The sequence below is a fragment of the Hibiscus syriacus genome, unplaced genomic scaffold (assembly GCF_006381635.1).
Source record: "Hibiscus syriacus cultivar Baekdansim isolate YM2019G1 unplaced genomic scaffold, ASM638163v2 tig00110940_pilon, whole genome shotgun sequence".
Classification (NCBI taxonomy): Eukaryota; Viridiplantae; Streptophyta; class Magnoliopsida; order Malvales; family Malvaceae; genus Hibiscus; species Hibiscus syriacus.
The window spans coordinates 1,876,006-1,893,013 of record NW_024062923.1 but is presented as its reverse complement, the minus strand read 5'-3'; the positions used below and the strand labels follow the sequence as shown (position 1 = coordinate 1,893,013).

At 34.1% G+C, this 17,008-nt stretch overlaps 1 long non-coding RNA gene and 1 pseudogene across 1 annotated transcript; one reads left to right on the top strand and one right to left on the bottom strand.

The window, feature by feature from the left end:
• Window positions 1–6,626: 6,626 nt before the first annotated feature.
• On the bottom strand, window positions 6,627–15,984 carry LOC120147491 (annotated as a pseudogene).
• LOC120147693 lies at window positions 9,290–10,112 on the top strand. Its single transcript, XR_005518306.1, has 3 exons — window positions 9,290–9,371; window positions 9,668–9,746; window positions 10,046–10,112. It is a non-coding gene; the product is annotated as an uncharacterized LOC120147693 (long non-coding RNA).
• Window positions 15,985–17,008: the final 1,024 nt, after the last annotated feature.

The following is a 17,008-nucleotide window of genomic DNA, read 5'->3' as shown; positions in this document are numbered from 1 at the left end:
CCATCTATCAGGGACCATGTCTGTTACATGGCGATACTGCTCTAAAAATGCTTTAGCCAAATCTTTCCAGGATCTAATGTTGGCTTTGGTCAATTGAGTATACCATTTTAAAGCCGGTCCTGTCAAACTATCCTGAAAGCAGTGAATTAACAATTTCTCGTCTTTCACATATCCTGCCATTCTGCGACAAAACATTGTAATGTGGGATGAAGGGCATGTAGTACCATCATATTTATCAAATTCAGGAGCTTTGAACTTGATGGGGAGGATTAAGTCTGGAACCAAACTCAACTCACTAGCGTCAAACCCATAGAATGATTCAGTTATTTCCACAGATTTCATTCGTTCTTCTAAGCTCTTGATCTGTCTGGTCAGTTCTTCATTTACTTTTTGTTTCTCATTCAGCTCATTAAAATCTGGGATCAAATGATCAGTATTCATATCTCCTATTTTCACATCTGATATAAGCGGATTTTTGCTTGAAGATGCAGGATCCACTTGTTGACCTTCATGTGGTTTGGCTTCTTGTAATGCAGATGTACGAGCATTGATTTGTATAGGTATAGTGCCAGAGTGATAAATTGGTACTGGTGGAAAACCTAGAGGATATATGGGTTCTTGGTCTAAAGATACAGGATTTTCATGCATTTTTCCACTGATAGCCTGCCTTTTAAACATGTCCTCTATTTTCTTCATCATACTGTCTTGTGAATTTGCAATACTGGCTTCTATTTTTTCCAGCTTCATTCTCATTTCCTCTTGTTCTTTATGATGCTGTTCCTCAATACGCTGTATTTTATCCTCCATAATTCTCTTAGTAGCTTGTCTAGTACCGTAGTGATGTTGTATTTCTCTTTTGGCCAGAATAACTGCGATTGAAAAATCTTTTAATATTATTTTTTCAAATTTTAATTAATGAATTTTATCTTAATAAATAAAATAATAAAATCATTCATAAAGAAAATTATAAAATGAATGATGAATGTATGAAAAATGTATGTATGCAAAAAAAAAAACATTGATCCCAAAAAGTTAACTGTCATAGAACAACTTTCATCGGCATACAAAAGTTTCTTTATAATATTTCATAACTACAGATAAGGCATAGCTTTCCTATTAAGCTCTATAACTTCTTTCATTAACCATGACACCTTCTTTCCGCACTTAGAAACTGGATCAACTTGATGCTCAATTATTTTGGCTTCAACAGCTAGTTCCCCAACATATCTAGCAACTTCGCTCATTTGTACCATGGCCTCGAACACCATATTACTTCTTTCTTCACCTCTTTCAACATAGAAATCAGTTAACTTTTGCCATTGTTCATTCGTTCCTTCAAGAGTTTGCTCTAACTCAGTGATTCTGACTTGACAATTGTGCAGAATTTTTTCAAGATCTCTAATGCGTCTTCGCAGTGAAGCATTTTCCTCATTACTTTCTTTGAGATCATTAGGTCCTAGACGAACCTTTTCTTGAAATAATGACTCTTCAAGTTGCAAAATGTAAGCGTTAAACTCTGAGTTTTTGTTTCTAGACTGATCCAGATCTTCTTCGAGTTTTGTTCGTGCTTCTTGCGTTCTTTGATTAAGCTTCTGGATTTGAACATCCTTGTTTCTACATCTTTGCATCCAATTTCTAGCCACCTCCTGCTCTACCTCAAGTCTGGTGTTGAAATTTTTCCTTTCTAGCTCCCATTTTTCTGTTTCAACATTGTATTCTTCCATCTTTTGGCCTCTGACTTCAAGTTCAGCAATCAACTGGTTCATTTCAGATTCAAATCCCTTGAACATGATATTTTTCTCACCTTCAAATTTATTAAAGATGTCATTCTTCATTTCTTCTAAATCTTTGGCTCGATCTCTTTCTCTTCGCATTTCATTCATGATCTCACGGTGTTCAGCCTTGTGTTTTATAATTCGCTCTCTTTTGTCAACCTCAAAATCTTCCATTTTTTGCTTTCCTTTCTCAAGGCTTTTGAGTAGACGGCTATTCTTTCCTTTCAGATCTTCAACTCGTCTTTTCTCGATGTTCAACTCTCTAGTCATCTGTATTGTTGCTTGGCTTGATCCTAATGCTTTACGGGATTTATATAGCTCCTGGTAATTTTTCTGTAATGCTCTGAATTCATCATCACCTTTTTCTTTATCTTTTCTCAACATTGCACATTGTGATGAATGAAAGTCAATGTCCACACCCATCATAGCTTTATCTTGTCTTATTTGCTCTAATTCTTTCGACCATCCTTCTCTTTCTGCTTCAAACTCAGCTCTCAAGATTTCAATTTCTGACGGAACCACCTTAATGCGATCTTCCATAGAGATATCCTCAATTTGATCTGGTAGAGGAATATTTTCATTTTTCCTGACAGATCTCCATTCTTCATAATCAGGAGTTAGCATTTCTTTTGCTGCTTTAGCTCGGATACAAAAAGTTGTTTTCCAAGCTATAACAGCTTCCATGATACTTCTTTTATAATTTTTGCTGTGGAATGCGAATTCAGATGACTGTAATCCAGCAGTGGCAGGTACAAATTGACGACCTTCATACTGTCTTATAACCAGAAGTGGTGCATATCCAATTCCTCCCCATAATCCGAGTAGCATTATCCAGTTGTAATCTCCACATCTATAAAAGAATTCCCTTTGGATTTGCCACGGGGCTCGCCAAACAATGTCATTGCTTTGCAGATTTCGAAAGGCATTAATCCACATATCTTTCTTAATTTCTTTCGGCCATTCCTGCTCTAGAAATTCTTTTAATGGTGAGTAATCCGTATTAAAGCGTCGGTATGAAACTTTTTCTGTCCTCCAGAAATGACTACGGATCCAAACATATAACAACTGGGTACATCCTGAGAATCGTCCACCTCCTAGCATTCTACAAGCATTTAACGATCTGAAAGTCTCTGCTAGGATTGCAGAGGCAGGATTAATCTTTTTCGGTAACTGTTCAAACAAATCTACCACTGCAGCTTCAACATATCCCAATACTTTTGGGAAGATGACCATCTCATACATACCCAGAGCAAATAAATCGAATCGTACTTTAATATCTGGATGACTCTGAATAAGTTCTTTAATGTTGGTCCAAGTAATGCCTTCGCTTTCGCCTTTTTGTTTTGTACGGGATGCCACCCATTCTTCTCGTACCCCGGCAATCTTTGCTAATTTAACTCGAAAAGGTTGAGTTTTAATTGACTTTGAATAGATTCGATTCTCCAAAGCCCCATCTATATGTAGCAAAGTTGTGTATTCTTCAATAGTAGGGACCAAATCCTCTTTATTGAGAGTGAAGCAATTGTACCCTGGATTCCAGAATTGAATTAGGGCTCGGAGTAATTCATCATCAACTTCTACATAGAGCAAATATGGGATGTCTCCATAAGTCTGATAAAACTGCAATTTTTTGTTTGAATCCTAACTTTCCCAAATGCTTCGCAAATCTTGCATATCATTTCTTTTTAGTGAAACTGGAGCATAACTGGCCAAGTCAGATATATAATCATCCTGTAAACTGTCTCCTTCTTGTCTTTGTAAATCCTCAGCCCACTGTCTTACTTCTGAGTTCAGAATTACTTGATTTGAACACTTTTTATCCATAGATGAAGGCTTTCCAATGAGACAATTAACACAAGGATCAATGCCTTTTATCCTGTATGATGTTATGCAAACAGAAAAATAAAGAACACACAAAAAGAAAATAAATTAGTTTACATAATAAAGAAATTTAATAATAATATTTACATAAATATTTTTTATTTAAACATGCTTTTTCTAAATTTAAATAATTTAAATAAACATGTAATTTAATCAATAAAGAAAATAAATAAACAAGAAAGTTAGAATTCATTTCTCCTGTGTGTACTCCTATTTTATACAAAATTTCGGCATGACTTCGGATTGGAAGAGTTTCTAAGGTTTTTTATATGCAGGGTTTCAGATCTAAGAATAAAGGTACCCGAATTGTCCTTGTTAGTGCCCCCTTGGGTTGCTAACCCTCAATCCTAGTCCATCACAGACTAAAATGGATCGAGTTCAATTCGAGGGGATACATTTCTCTATGCCTGACACGGAGAATAAATTCTCACGAAGACATAGAGCATATGAACCCCGAAAGTTACTTGCTAGGTCTGACACGGAGAATAAATTCTCACGAAGACGTCGCTTTCACTCCCACTTAAAAGGGACAACTCAATTATAGAGCTTTATGTTATGCAATGCACATGTTGTGTGTGAGGAGAAATGTTCATACCTCTGACAGTAAAATAAATAATGAAATAAAATAATTGCAAATAAAATAAAATAAAACATATAAATATTATGAAAATAATAAGTAAATATAAAAATTTTGAAAAGATAAAATTAAAAATTAAATATATGAATTTTTAATTTTTAATTAATAGAGACAATTCATAATTGATTTTTAAAAGTTTGACGGTCCCCAGCAGAGTCGCCAAGCTGTCATAACCGTTTTTCGTCCGGGCACGAAATTTTAAATTTGGCTGGAAAATTGATTTAAATAAATATTTTTGAAAATAATTTGAGAGTCGCCATCGGCCTTTTGGGTTAGGTAGGTCGAATACCTAAAAATTATTTTTTTTAAAAGAGTTTTAAAGAAAACACTAATAAAAAAATGAACTGGTCTGCGTTTATAACCAAAAATTCATTCTTTTTAATAATAAAAAGGGATTCGTGGTCGGTTACGTTTAGGGAAGGATTAGCACCCCTACAACGCCCAAAATTGGTACTTTTTAATTATAAATTGTCTCTATTATTAAAATTTAAAAATTCAAAAATATATTTAATTTATAATTCTATTATTTCAAAATTATATAAAAAAATATTTATTTATTTAAAAATATCAGAAAAGAACTTCTAGGTGCCTTAAGACAGCTCTTTTCTTTCTATTTGATTAATTTACATAAAATTAAATAATAATTTTTTTATAATATTTAATTTTAAAATACCAGAATAGGACATCCAGTTGTATTAAGACTGTCCTTTTCTTCGATATTGAAAAATAAATATTAAAATAATTTATTTGAAGTAAATATTTATTTATTATATATATATATTTATGACTATAAAAATATTTAAATAAATAAACAAGTAAAATTAAAACAATAAAAATACAACTAGAACAATATATTTTAAATAAATAACTAAATGATAGAAAAAATAAAATTAAAAACCTAATTCATAATTAATCAAAATATTAGGGATTAAACATGCTATTTATTTATTTTATTTATTTAGTGACTAAAATAAAATTATCTAAAATTCGGATATTATAATAAAATAAATTAAAAATATAAACTAGGGATTAAAATATTATTTATTAAAATTAAGGGATTAAATCTGTTATTTATCCTAAATATATTATTTTAATAAAAAGGACTAAAATAAATAAAATTGAAATTCGAAGACTGAATTAAAAGTATTTATAAATTCGATTTAGTGACTAAAATGTAAAGTTTACAAGTTAGGAGGATGGCGGACGGGGTTTAACTATTGTCTAATTACGCGCATAGTCCTTCCCGAAACGACGTCGTTCGGGAAGGTCTATAAAAGGTCAAAAACAGCCGGCCCTTCGGGCCATCTATTTCATTTTTCAAATTTCATTCTCTCTCTAACTGAGAGAGAATGAACAAAGCTCTCTCAGCTCTCTAGCTTCCCTCACCGGAGGGAAGCCGGTCACCGGACGGCAACCGTCTGCCGCCGTGACCATCACCGTCGGCCACCGCATCTGGTGGCCGGAAAATCTTATTTTTCCACCATTAAATAGATCGGACCATCCTAAGGACGGTTCCGGTGTTATTTTCTCCTAAAAAGCTCCCAACCGGAGCAAATCTAGGAAAATACCTTCGGTTTTCGAAGGTTATCGGTGACGTTTGGAGGGTTCCGGTGGTCGTGGCTTCCTCGGTAAGCTTCTCTCCTTTTTTTCCTTCTATTTTTGGTTGCTGGTTTGTGGGATGTTGACTGAGATCGTTGGTAGTAGTTTTCTTTTATATTATTTCTCTGTTTTTTTTTTGTCTTCTTTTGGTCTCTTTTTTTTTTTTTTCTTTTTTTTTTCAGGTTCGGGTGGTGGCTTTTATAGCCACCACCGGTGTGGCCATCGGACTGGTCCGAAGAGGGGGTCTCGGTGAGTCACCGGACTACCAGTGGTGACTCACCCCGTAGCCATGGCGTGGACGGCTGGCGTTGGAGCTTCTGGAGCCTTCGGTTGGGACGTGGCAGCGGCGGAGGCGGCAAGAACAACAACGGCGGCCGCATGGCCCTAGGGTATCATACCCTAGGGTTTCCATCTGGAGCCATCTGGACCATTGGATCTTGCCAGATCCAACGGCAACAAGCTGAGGCGGCTGGGATTAGGGTTAGGAAACCCTAACTGAAACCCTAAATTGTTTTTGGGTTTCAGTTTGGTTTGGGCCAGAAAATTGGTTTGTAATTAATTATTTTTAATAATATTTATTTACGTATTTAATATTTTAATAATAATAATGATAATAATATAATAATAATAATAATAATATAATAATAATAATAATAATAATAATAATAATAATAATAATTAAAATATGGGTAAAAAAAATTAGTATCTTCAACTCCAAAAGAAAGTTTTTCGTTTCAGTTTTGATCCTGACTTTCGAGGACTGTTCCGACACTTTGGTGATTAATCAAAGAGAAGTAAGCTCCTGTTGGCCCCTTGGCTAACAAAGATGAATGGTTACCTTTCTCCACCACCTTCCCTTTGTCTAACACAACAATAACATCTCAGTTTTGAATGGTGCTTAGTCTGTGTGCTACGACAACACTGGTTCTCTCAACCATCACTCGCTCCAATGCCTCTTGCACTACTTTCTCAGATTTACCTTCAAGTGCACTTGTTGTTTCATCTAACAATAACACCGTCGGAATATGGCTCGGGCTATAGCAATCCGTTGCTTCCACCACAAGAAATTTTTACTATTGTGATAAATTTAAATTTGTTAAAATTATTTTTGTCACTATTATAATAGTAGTTTTTTGGTAACAAAATAAATAATCATCGCATTAAATTAAAAAAAGATATACAATTATGACAAAAGTTAAAATCGTCATAATAATTTGTCATAATTAGCAAACATGTGTAACATATGGTGACAAAATAAATTTTATTATGATTTTTTGTCACAAATGTTTCCCTCCATTTTTTTGCACCAAATTAAAGACATACAATGACAAATTTTGTAACTAAAAGTTTTAGTAACTATGACAGAAAAAATTGTCACAACAAATAATGAAATTTAGATTTGTTGTGACAAATTTTGTTTGTAATTATATATTTTAATTATAATGACAAAATGTAAAGTCACAAATGATTATCTCTAATTTTTTTTGTACAAAAACAAAATCATATAGTGACATGTTTTGTAACTATAAGCTATAATTATTGTTACAAAAAAGTTGTCACAACAAATAATGAGATTCAAATTTTTAGTAAAAAACAGTTTTTGTCGTTATATGTTTTAATTATAGTGAGAAAATATATTGTCACAAAGATTTCTCTCCATATTTTTTTACGTCAAAAAAGTCATATATTGACAAATTTTGTAACTATAAGTATTAATAATTATTACAAAAATAATATCACAAAAAATAATGTTATTCAGGTTTTCGTGGTTATAAATTTTAACTGTAGTGATAACATATATTGTCCTAATTATTTTTTCTCCACTTTTTTGTTTCAAAAGTTATATTGGCAATTTTATAATTATAATTTATAGTTATTATTATAGAACAATTATCACATCAAACAATAAAATTCAAATTTTTTTAATAAAATATTTTTGTACTTATATATTTTAATCATTATGAAAAATTATACTATCATAATCATTTCTTCCTATATTTTAGTGTAAAAAAAGTTATATAGTAACAAAATATATTGTCATAAAGATTTTTCTCCATATTTTTTGTGCCAAAAAATCATATAGTAACAATTTTTGTTACTATAGTGTTTATAATTATTACAAAAAAAAAACAATCGCAAAAAATAATAGTATTCACATTTTTGTGACAAATTATACTTGTAGTTATAAATTTTAATTATAGTGATAACATATATTGAGATAAATATTTTTCTCCAATTTTTTTGTTTCAAAAATTTATGTTGATAACTTTTGTAATTATAATTTATAGTTATTGTTATAGAAAAAATTATCACAATAGATAATAAAATTCAAGTTTTTTGTAATCAATTATTTTTGTAGTTATATATTTTAATCATTATGAAAAATTATACTATCAGAAACATTTATCTCTATTTTTTGGTGTCAAAAATATTATATAGTAAAAGTTTTATAGTTATTGTTATAGAAAAATTATAACAACATAAAAATTATTTTTTAATTAATAAATTAGTCCTTATCGTGATTGTCCCCAAAATAACAAAATAAAATCTATTCCTCCCTTAATTTTCAATTTGCCCGATACTCAACCCTAACATTCCATCTCCCTCTTCTCTTCACTCGCAGCAACAACCCCCTCAACAACGAACCGAAGCCCTCGACTCTAAGCCACCGGATATGGGTGGCCATTTCTAGTCCGGCCGTCTAACTCACAAGATGTAAGGAACGCCAAGAAAACAACCCTTAATCATCAACAAGACCCACTATAATTCCTCTCCTCGACCGAGAACCAAGCGATGGAACGACCAACATACGCAGTGGCCCTCCGACCCCAAATCAACACCCACTATGCTTCCCTCTCTCCGCCGACCTCATTACCCCGATGAACACCACAGTAAGGTAACCTTACATCCCTAACTTACATTTATTTTTTAGACATTATGAAATTTACATAAAAACAAAGAATGAAATTGTAAACTAGAAACGAAATAATAGTTTAACAAGCATATCGAACACGAAAAAAAAGAAGCTAGAATACCTTGTTGATGGCCGTTGCTTTCATGCGAATTCTTTCATGGAGCTCAATCTCTTGTGAAACATTGGGTTACACCAAACCTACCCCTATTCAGGTCTTTATTTTACTTGATTTCATAATTCTCGCTTCATTAATTGAGTTTTCATCAAAGAGTTTTTGGGTAATTTGTTCTATAGGTTGCATGTATACCCTTGCCTTGACTGGACGCGATATATGTGGGAGTGCAGTTACTAGTTCTGGGAAGGTATATTTCTTTTGATCTTCATCTCTTTTTGTGCCATTAATTTGCGATTGAAGATTTGATTTTTATTGAAATGCTTTTAATTTTCCCATAATGCAGACTGTTGCGTATGCCTTACCTACACTAGAAAGGCTGTTATTTCATCCTAAAAGGGTTTCAGCTATACGAGTGTTAATCCTTGCTCCTGCTAGAGAGTTGGTCGTTCAGTAAGTACTATAAAATCTTTTGAACATTTTCAGCTCTCTATCACAGATTTATTCAGGATTTTGCTTTCTTTGTTCTGGCATAGTGTAAATAAACTAATATATATTTTTATAATGGAATTATGTTATCACAAACCAGTGAACTGGTTTTTGCATTTTACTAGTTTATTGGAAATATTTCTAAGTCTTTTGTTCGATCTTTTTATGCTTCATGTTTGTTGAAAACTAAAAATATGTTTCATGTGTATTTTTGGAAATTCGTTGAGGTTTAAACCTTATTCTACATTCATTTGTTGCAGGGTTCGCAGTATGATAGAGAAACTTGCTCAGTATACTGATATTCGATGTTGTCTGATTGTTGGTGGGCTTTCATTAAGGGTTTGACCTATTGATTTCCTTACTTAGCCGGCTTAATTTGCACTCATTTTATATACAGGCAAAAAGTTATATGTTCGATACTTTCAGCACTCTTTTTTTAATTGTTTCTTTAACTCAGTTGAAACTTCCTCCACTATTGTAAAAAACTATAATCATTGATTACCCTTTCCATTTTCTTAAATGTTTGATTGGTTTTATAAAAAACCTGTTTATTTTTGGAAGTTGATGTCAACTGTTTGTTTAATTATTTGCATTCATAGGCTTACATTGTCTTCTTTTATCTCATGTCATCTTTATAGGCACAAGAGACAGCTTTGAGATTGATGCCTGACATTGTTGTGGCTACTCCTGGACGCATGATAGATCATTTACGAAAAACAATATAAAAAATTGTGACAAGTAATACTTTCACAATAATAAATTATAACAAAATGATTTAGTAACAATAACACATTAAATTTAATCAAAGTAAAAAGTTATGTCAAATTTATTTCTTCATAATATTTTGTCAAAATAAAAAATTACGATAAATTTATTTAATAAAAATAGCAATTTATAATAAATATTAATTTCTCATTATAAAAAATTGTGACAAATAATATTCTTTCACAATAACAAATTGTAACAAATTATTTAATCACAATAAAAAGTTATAAAAATATTTAGTGATGAAATAAAAGTAGCGAGAAAATAAATTTTATTGTAATATGTCTTTTTGTCACGAAATCTTTTTTTTTTGATGTTATAATTTAAGTTAATTGTGAAGAAATTTACTTTTTGTAATAAAATAATTATTTTATTTTAACAAATATTTTTCTTTCTAACTTACATTTAGTGACGAAATAGTAACTGTGACAAAATAATTTTTATACCTTATGTATTTTCGTCACAAAAACCCTTTATATTTGATGTTTAAATATAAGTTAGCTATGACAAAATGTACTTCTCGTGATAAAATAGTTAATTGATTGTGATAAATAGTTTATTGTGATAAGTTAATTATAGTAACGAAATTTCATTGTTACAATAAATATTATACAATGGTAACAAACACAATTTTGTCACAATATACTTTATATGATAAGGTTGTTCTAACAAATATGGTAACAAATAAAATTAGTCAAAATAAATATATCGTGACAAATTTAATACTTTTAGTGATAAATAATTTTGTTAAAACAATCAAAATTTCTTGTAGTGTTCTGCCCCGGATAGTTGTACACCTGTCTCCACACCAGGTATCATAGCCATCAGCAAGGCCGACAATGAAATTACGTGCATTGGCTGCTTCAATGACTTCATATTCATTAGTTTTATCACATGCTCCATACAAAATGTTTTCCTTGATTGTGCCGGAAAATTGTGCCGGAAAATAGTGCTGGTTCTTGGCTAACGAGTGCTATGTGTTTCCTCAATGACCTTAGGTTGTATAATCTTATATCTCGACCATCAATCTTCACTACTTTAAGAGGGTCGTAAAATCTCTCAATCAAACTGATGACTGTTGATTGACCAGATCCACTTTGTCCCACCAACGCTGTTGATTTCCCAGCTTCGATGGAGATTGAAAAGTCCTTCAAGATGATCATATTAGGCCTGGCCGGATATTCAAAATTGATGTCACAAATTTCCACATGTCCTGTAATTTCTTCAGCAATGTAACCGTTAGAGTCGTCAGGTTCAATTCTTGTGTAGCGGTCTGATATAGCAAACAAAGATCCAACAACCTCAACACTCTTGGTCAAGTCTGATGTCATGCTTGCAGCTTTAGCAATGAAAAAACCAGTGTCTGATAAAATGAGGTATGTTTCAAGGAAGGCTTTTGAGGAGATATGCACTTGAGATAAGAGTTTCCAGCCATACCAGAATTCAAAGGCTACAATGCTTGACAAAAGAAATCGAGACAACCCAAGTCCAAGACCAGCAAACCAAGATTGTCTAACATTCTCTTTTCTTCGACTCTCGTGGGACTTCTGTAGCATTTTCAAGATTCAATCTTGAGATGAGAAGGCGGTAATGGTTCGGTGGATGGAAATTGCCTCGGTAGCAAGCTTGTTGCTCTCTTGTGTGCTTCGATTGCTTTTTGGGACATTCTTTTTAGTAAGACCATTCTAGCTAATAAGGAGAGGATGATGAAGGGGTAGGACTACTATCATGACAATGGCAAGTCTCCATGCAATGAATAGTCCCAAGGCACAAGCTAACGTTACACCCAAGTCCAAGACCAGCAAACCAAGATTGTCTAACATTCTCTTTTCTTTGACTCTCGTGGGACTTCTGTAGCATTTTCAAGATTCAATCTTGAGATGAGAAGGCGGTAATGGTTCGGTGGATGGAAATTGCCTCGGTAGCAAGCTTGTTGCTCTCTTGTGTGCTTCGATTGCTTTTTGGGACATTCTTTTTAGTAAGACCATTCTAGCTAATAAGGAGAGGATGATGAAGGGGTAGGACTACTATCATGACAATGGCAAGTCTCCATGCAATGAATAGTCCCAAGGCACAAGCTAACGTTACACCCAAGTCCAAGACCAGCAAACCAAGATTGTCTAACATTCTCTTTTCTTTGACTCTCGTGGGACTTCTGTAGCATTTTCAAGATTCAATCTTGAGATGAGAAGGCGGTAATGGTTCGGTGGATGGAAATTGCCTCGGTAGCAAGCTTGTTGCTCTCTTGTGTGCTTCGATTGCTTTTGGGACATTCTTTTTAGTAAGACCATTCTAGCTAATAAGGAGAGGATGATGAAGGGGTAGGACTACTATCATGACAATGGCAAGTCTCCATGCAATGAGTAGTCCCAAGGCACAAGCTAACGTTACACCCGAGATGGTTTGCACAAGAGAAGACACTCTATCACCAATTAAAGATCTCACCTGTAAACATTCAACACCACAAAAAACATTTGAATTTATCATATAAATCAATTATATGCATCTTAGGGTTTTGAGTTTTTGTTATGTACAATTTTTTAGTTATGCAGCTTGTTTGGACATCTGATATGATAAATATATATTGTCAGGGATCACATTATCTTGTTCATATCCGAATCATGATTAAACAAACAACTCAATATAATCATAAAAAAACGAAGTAAAAAGATGGAAAGAAGAACATGCCCCACTTGCATTTTTTTCTAATCTAGCACAAACAGGGCCACTGGAATTCTCATCTTGGTCAAACCACCCAACTTCGAAAGTCGGTATCTTTGAAAGCAACCTTTCTCTTCTCCTCTTTGTCAAGTGCTCCCCCATGTAAGAAAAATTATAATGCAGAATAATAGTGATTATCAGTGAAAATAGAAAAAAACCCAAGGAAACCTAACGCATAAACCTTGGCCTTTTCTTTAATTTCACCATGATCTGTGAGAAAAAACATTGATATCATTGACCCTATTGTGAAAGTGATGAGTGCTCAGAATCGTTAATCTTTGCTCGTTATTTTTTCGGTTTTGAGGAATTATTACTGCTAAATTGGTCGTGTTATGTTTGTTTTCGTGCAGGTCCTTATTTTTCAGAATTAGTGACAAAACGGGCGCATTCTGTATTTTTTTATTATTTGGTCACGGCTGGAGACATGGGCACGACTGGAGACATGGGCACGACTCTGGGCATGACCCGGTCTGACATGGCAATTTCTAGAAGTTCCAATCAACGACAGTTTCTAGAAGACTTCCCCCGCACGCCTTCTGGAAGATTGACGAGCAGAGTTGCATTAAGAGACTAGTTTAAGTTTGAATTTAAATTAAAAAACAATTATCTTTAGGATTATTTTATTTGTTTTATTTGTTTATCATTTAGGCTTTGAGAGGCTATAAATACCCATTTGGGGTAAGTCTAAACTCATCATTCGGATCAATCTTCTTTTCTCTCTAGTTTTTATAAAAGCTTTCTCTTTTAACTTTCCAAGTTCTTTTCATTTTTTTTATTTTTCAAGCTTTGTTTTCAAATGCTAAGTATGACTTTTGTCATGCTTAGCTAAACTTTTCATAAGCCGAGAGCTGTCGCGATGACTCAATTCCATCGGGAGAATTGAAACATGCCCTTAATATCTTCGGAATATCTCTCTCAATCTCTGTGCTTATTTTTCAAAATCAAAACAGTTTTCAAAATCAAAGATTGACTTTGGTCAAGAGGTTGTTGCGATTAAATGTGTAGGAGGAAAATTCGGCTTATAGAAAGCAATTCGACTTCCTGGGAACACATTTGACGAGATGGCTTCGCCAAGAGGGAATTGAGATCGGAATTGACGGTTATTGAAGCAACAATCCGAGTCGGATGCCACCAACTTAAACGGTAATTGATATGCAACAAATGATGTTGTTAGATTCAATTATCGAAGCTAGAATCAAAGATTGCCTTGGGTATTCGGTATACAAGATAGAGTCACGGGGATAGCCCTTGTAGACAAAGTAACCGACGTGAATCCCGAAGAAAAAATCTTATTCGATGATATAAAGGAAATTGAGTAAAAGCAAAGCTTGAGGCTATTTTCACCGTATTTATTCACAAACTTTATTCTCTTATTTTTTGATTTAAATTACTTTTATTTATTTTTACCATTTTAATTTCATTTTACCAAACCCCCATTTTACTATTTTTCGCATGGTTAAAACCATTCAAACATTAATTTGTGATTTTCTAAGTCCCTGTGGATTCGACCCTTACTTCTCTTTACTACGAATTTCCTTATTTATTAACCGAGAAGAAGGAATTTATTTTGACATCGAAAATGACAGTTGTCAAATTGGCGCCGTTGCCGGGGACTTCGCCAAAGTTACTAGTTTTTGTTTGTTTTTTATTTATGACCAGGACTAATCTGGGCGCATTAGTGGAGTACGACCCGGAGATTGAAGCCAAAGCTAGGAGACTCCACGCACAGACACTTCGGGAAAGAAGGAGACAACAAACAAATCCAGAAGAAGATTTGAATTCACGTAATATAAATCCGATGGCCGATCTTACTATCCGAGAGTTAACCGATGCTCCTACTGAGCAAGGGCTTATGTGCATTGATTTTCCCCAAGGTGAAACTCCGTACCAGTTGAAAACTGGCCTTATTCATCTCCTCCCTACATTCCGCAGATTACCGAACGAAGATCCATACAAACATCTCAAGGAATTTCATATGGTCTACTCTAGCATGAGACCACAAGGAGTAACCGAGGACCAAATAAAACTTAGAGCTTTTCCTTTTTCCTTAGCTGAATCGGCTAAAGAGTGGTTATTTTATCTTCCTCCTAATTCTATTACTACATGGGCTCAAATGACTCGTCTTTTTCTTGACAGGTTTTTTCATGCGAAAAAGTAAGTGAACTACGAAGGAGAATACTTGGAATCAAGCAGCTTGATGGAGAGTCACTTTACGACAATTGAGAGCGGTTTAAGAAGTTATGTTCTAGTTGCCCACAATATGGGTTAACCGAACAAACACTCCTTCAATACTTTTATGAAGGATTATCTCCCCTGGAAATGAAGATGATCGATGCTGCCAGTAGTGGAGCCTTGGTGAATATGACTCCTACTGAGGCTAGAGACTTAATATCGACGATGGCCGCAAATTCCCAACAATTTCGCACAAACAATGAACCTTCTCGAAGGGTTCATGAGATAAGTTCATATTCCTTAGAAAATAAAATAGACAAGTTAACTGAAGTCATAAACTCTCTTATTGCAGGAAAGACATGACAAAACCGATTATGTGGAATATGTGCATTACCTGATCATCCAACAGACGGTTGTCCACTGATTCAAGACGACGCAGCAGCTCAAGTCAATGCAGTCGGAAACTTTCCGGGACCTCCCCAAAGAGCTTATAACCCTTACGGTAATACATACAACCTGGGATGGAGGGATCATCCGAACTTCAGTTACGCTCAGAACCTGAGACCAAACCAAGGCTATCAAGCGAGACCTCCACCACCACAACAACCGTAGAAGTCATCATTAGAATCGATTATCGAGAGGTTAGCACTTTCCCAGGAAAAAATCCAGACTCGAATTGAAGCCTACTTCTAAGAGATGGACAAACAGATAAGCCAACTGACTTATGCCATAGGGAGATTAGAGTCACAAAAGAGGCTATCATCACAAACTGAGCTGAATCCAATAGAGAATGTTAGCGCCATCACCCTCTGAAGCGGTACAATTGTTGAACAACCAGACCCAATGGAAGTAAGCGCAAGATCCCAGAAGAAAGAAGAAACTTCGAACTCCCAAAGGGAAGAAGAAGCAGCTGACGCATGATTCTAGAAAGAGAATGACGAAGAACAAATGGACGACAAGACGCCACCCCCTATGACGTACCACCACATTTTCCATCGAGGTTAGTTAAAAAGGATAAAAAAATTGAGGAAAAGGAAATATTAGACGTACTTCGGAAGATAGAGGTTAACATACCTCTCCTTGAGGTTATCCGGAAAGTTCCAAGGTATGCCCTGTTCTTGAAGGATCTCTACGCTAATAAAAGGCTACTTACCGAAAATGAGAAGGTGGATTTAGGTGTGAACTTCTCAGCAGTTTTCCAACGTCCGCTTCCACCAAAGTATAAAGACCAAGGTATGTTTTTAGTACCTTGTAAAATCAGTGAGGTTAAAATCAAGCGAGCTATGTGCGATCTAGGTGCCTCTATCAATGTAATACCTCTCTCCGTCTATAATTTAATTTCCACCAAGCCTTTGAAGGAGACAAGAGTTACACTTCAGTTAGCCGACAAATCAATTATTTATCCTGAAGGACTCATAGAAAATATTCTAGTAGAGGAAGAAGATTTAATTTTCCCTGCTGATTTTTAGTGATTAATATGGAAAATGATCGTAGCAAAATTGTTTCTGAAATCCTCCTCGGTTGTCCCTTTCTGAGCACGACAAATGCAAAAATTGACGTTCGAAGTGATATTCTTACAATGGAGTTCGACGGTGAGATCTTAAAATTTGATGTTTATAAAGCAATGAGATATTCGAACAACGTACATAGTATTAATTTTGTTGGCATTATTGAGCTTGTTGATGATGAATCTAACTTTGTTGATGATTTATGCAAGGAATCAGATGATAAAAAAGATGACATAAGGGAGTTGAAAAATATTTCAGTTCTTGATTCGAATTTGATCTTAACTCCTTTAAAAACTAAAGATTTACTTTCCCTTTTGCAGGCACAAAAAATTAAGTCAAAACCATTGAGGAATTGTTTGAAGAAATCATTATTTGGTAAAAAAGATGTTTTAAAGGCCATTCTTTTCGACATGATTTTTAATTTGGGAAATATTC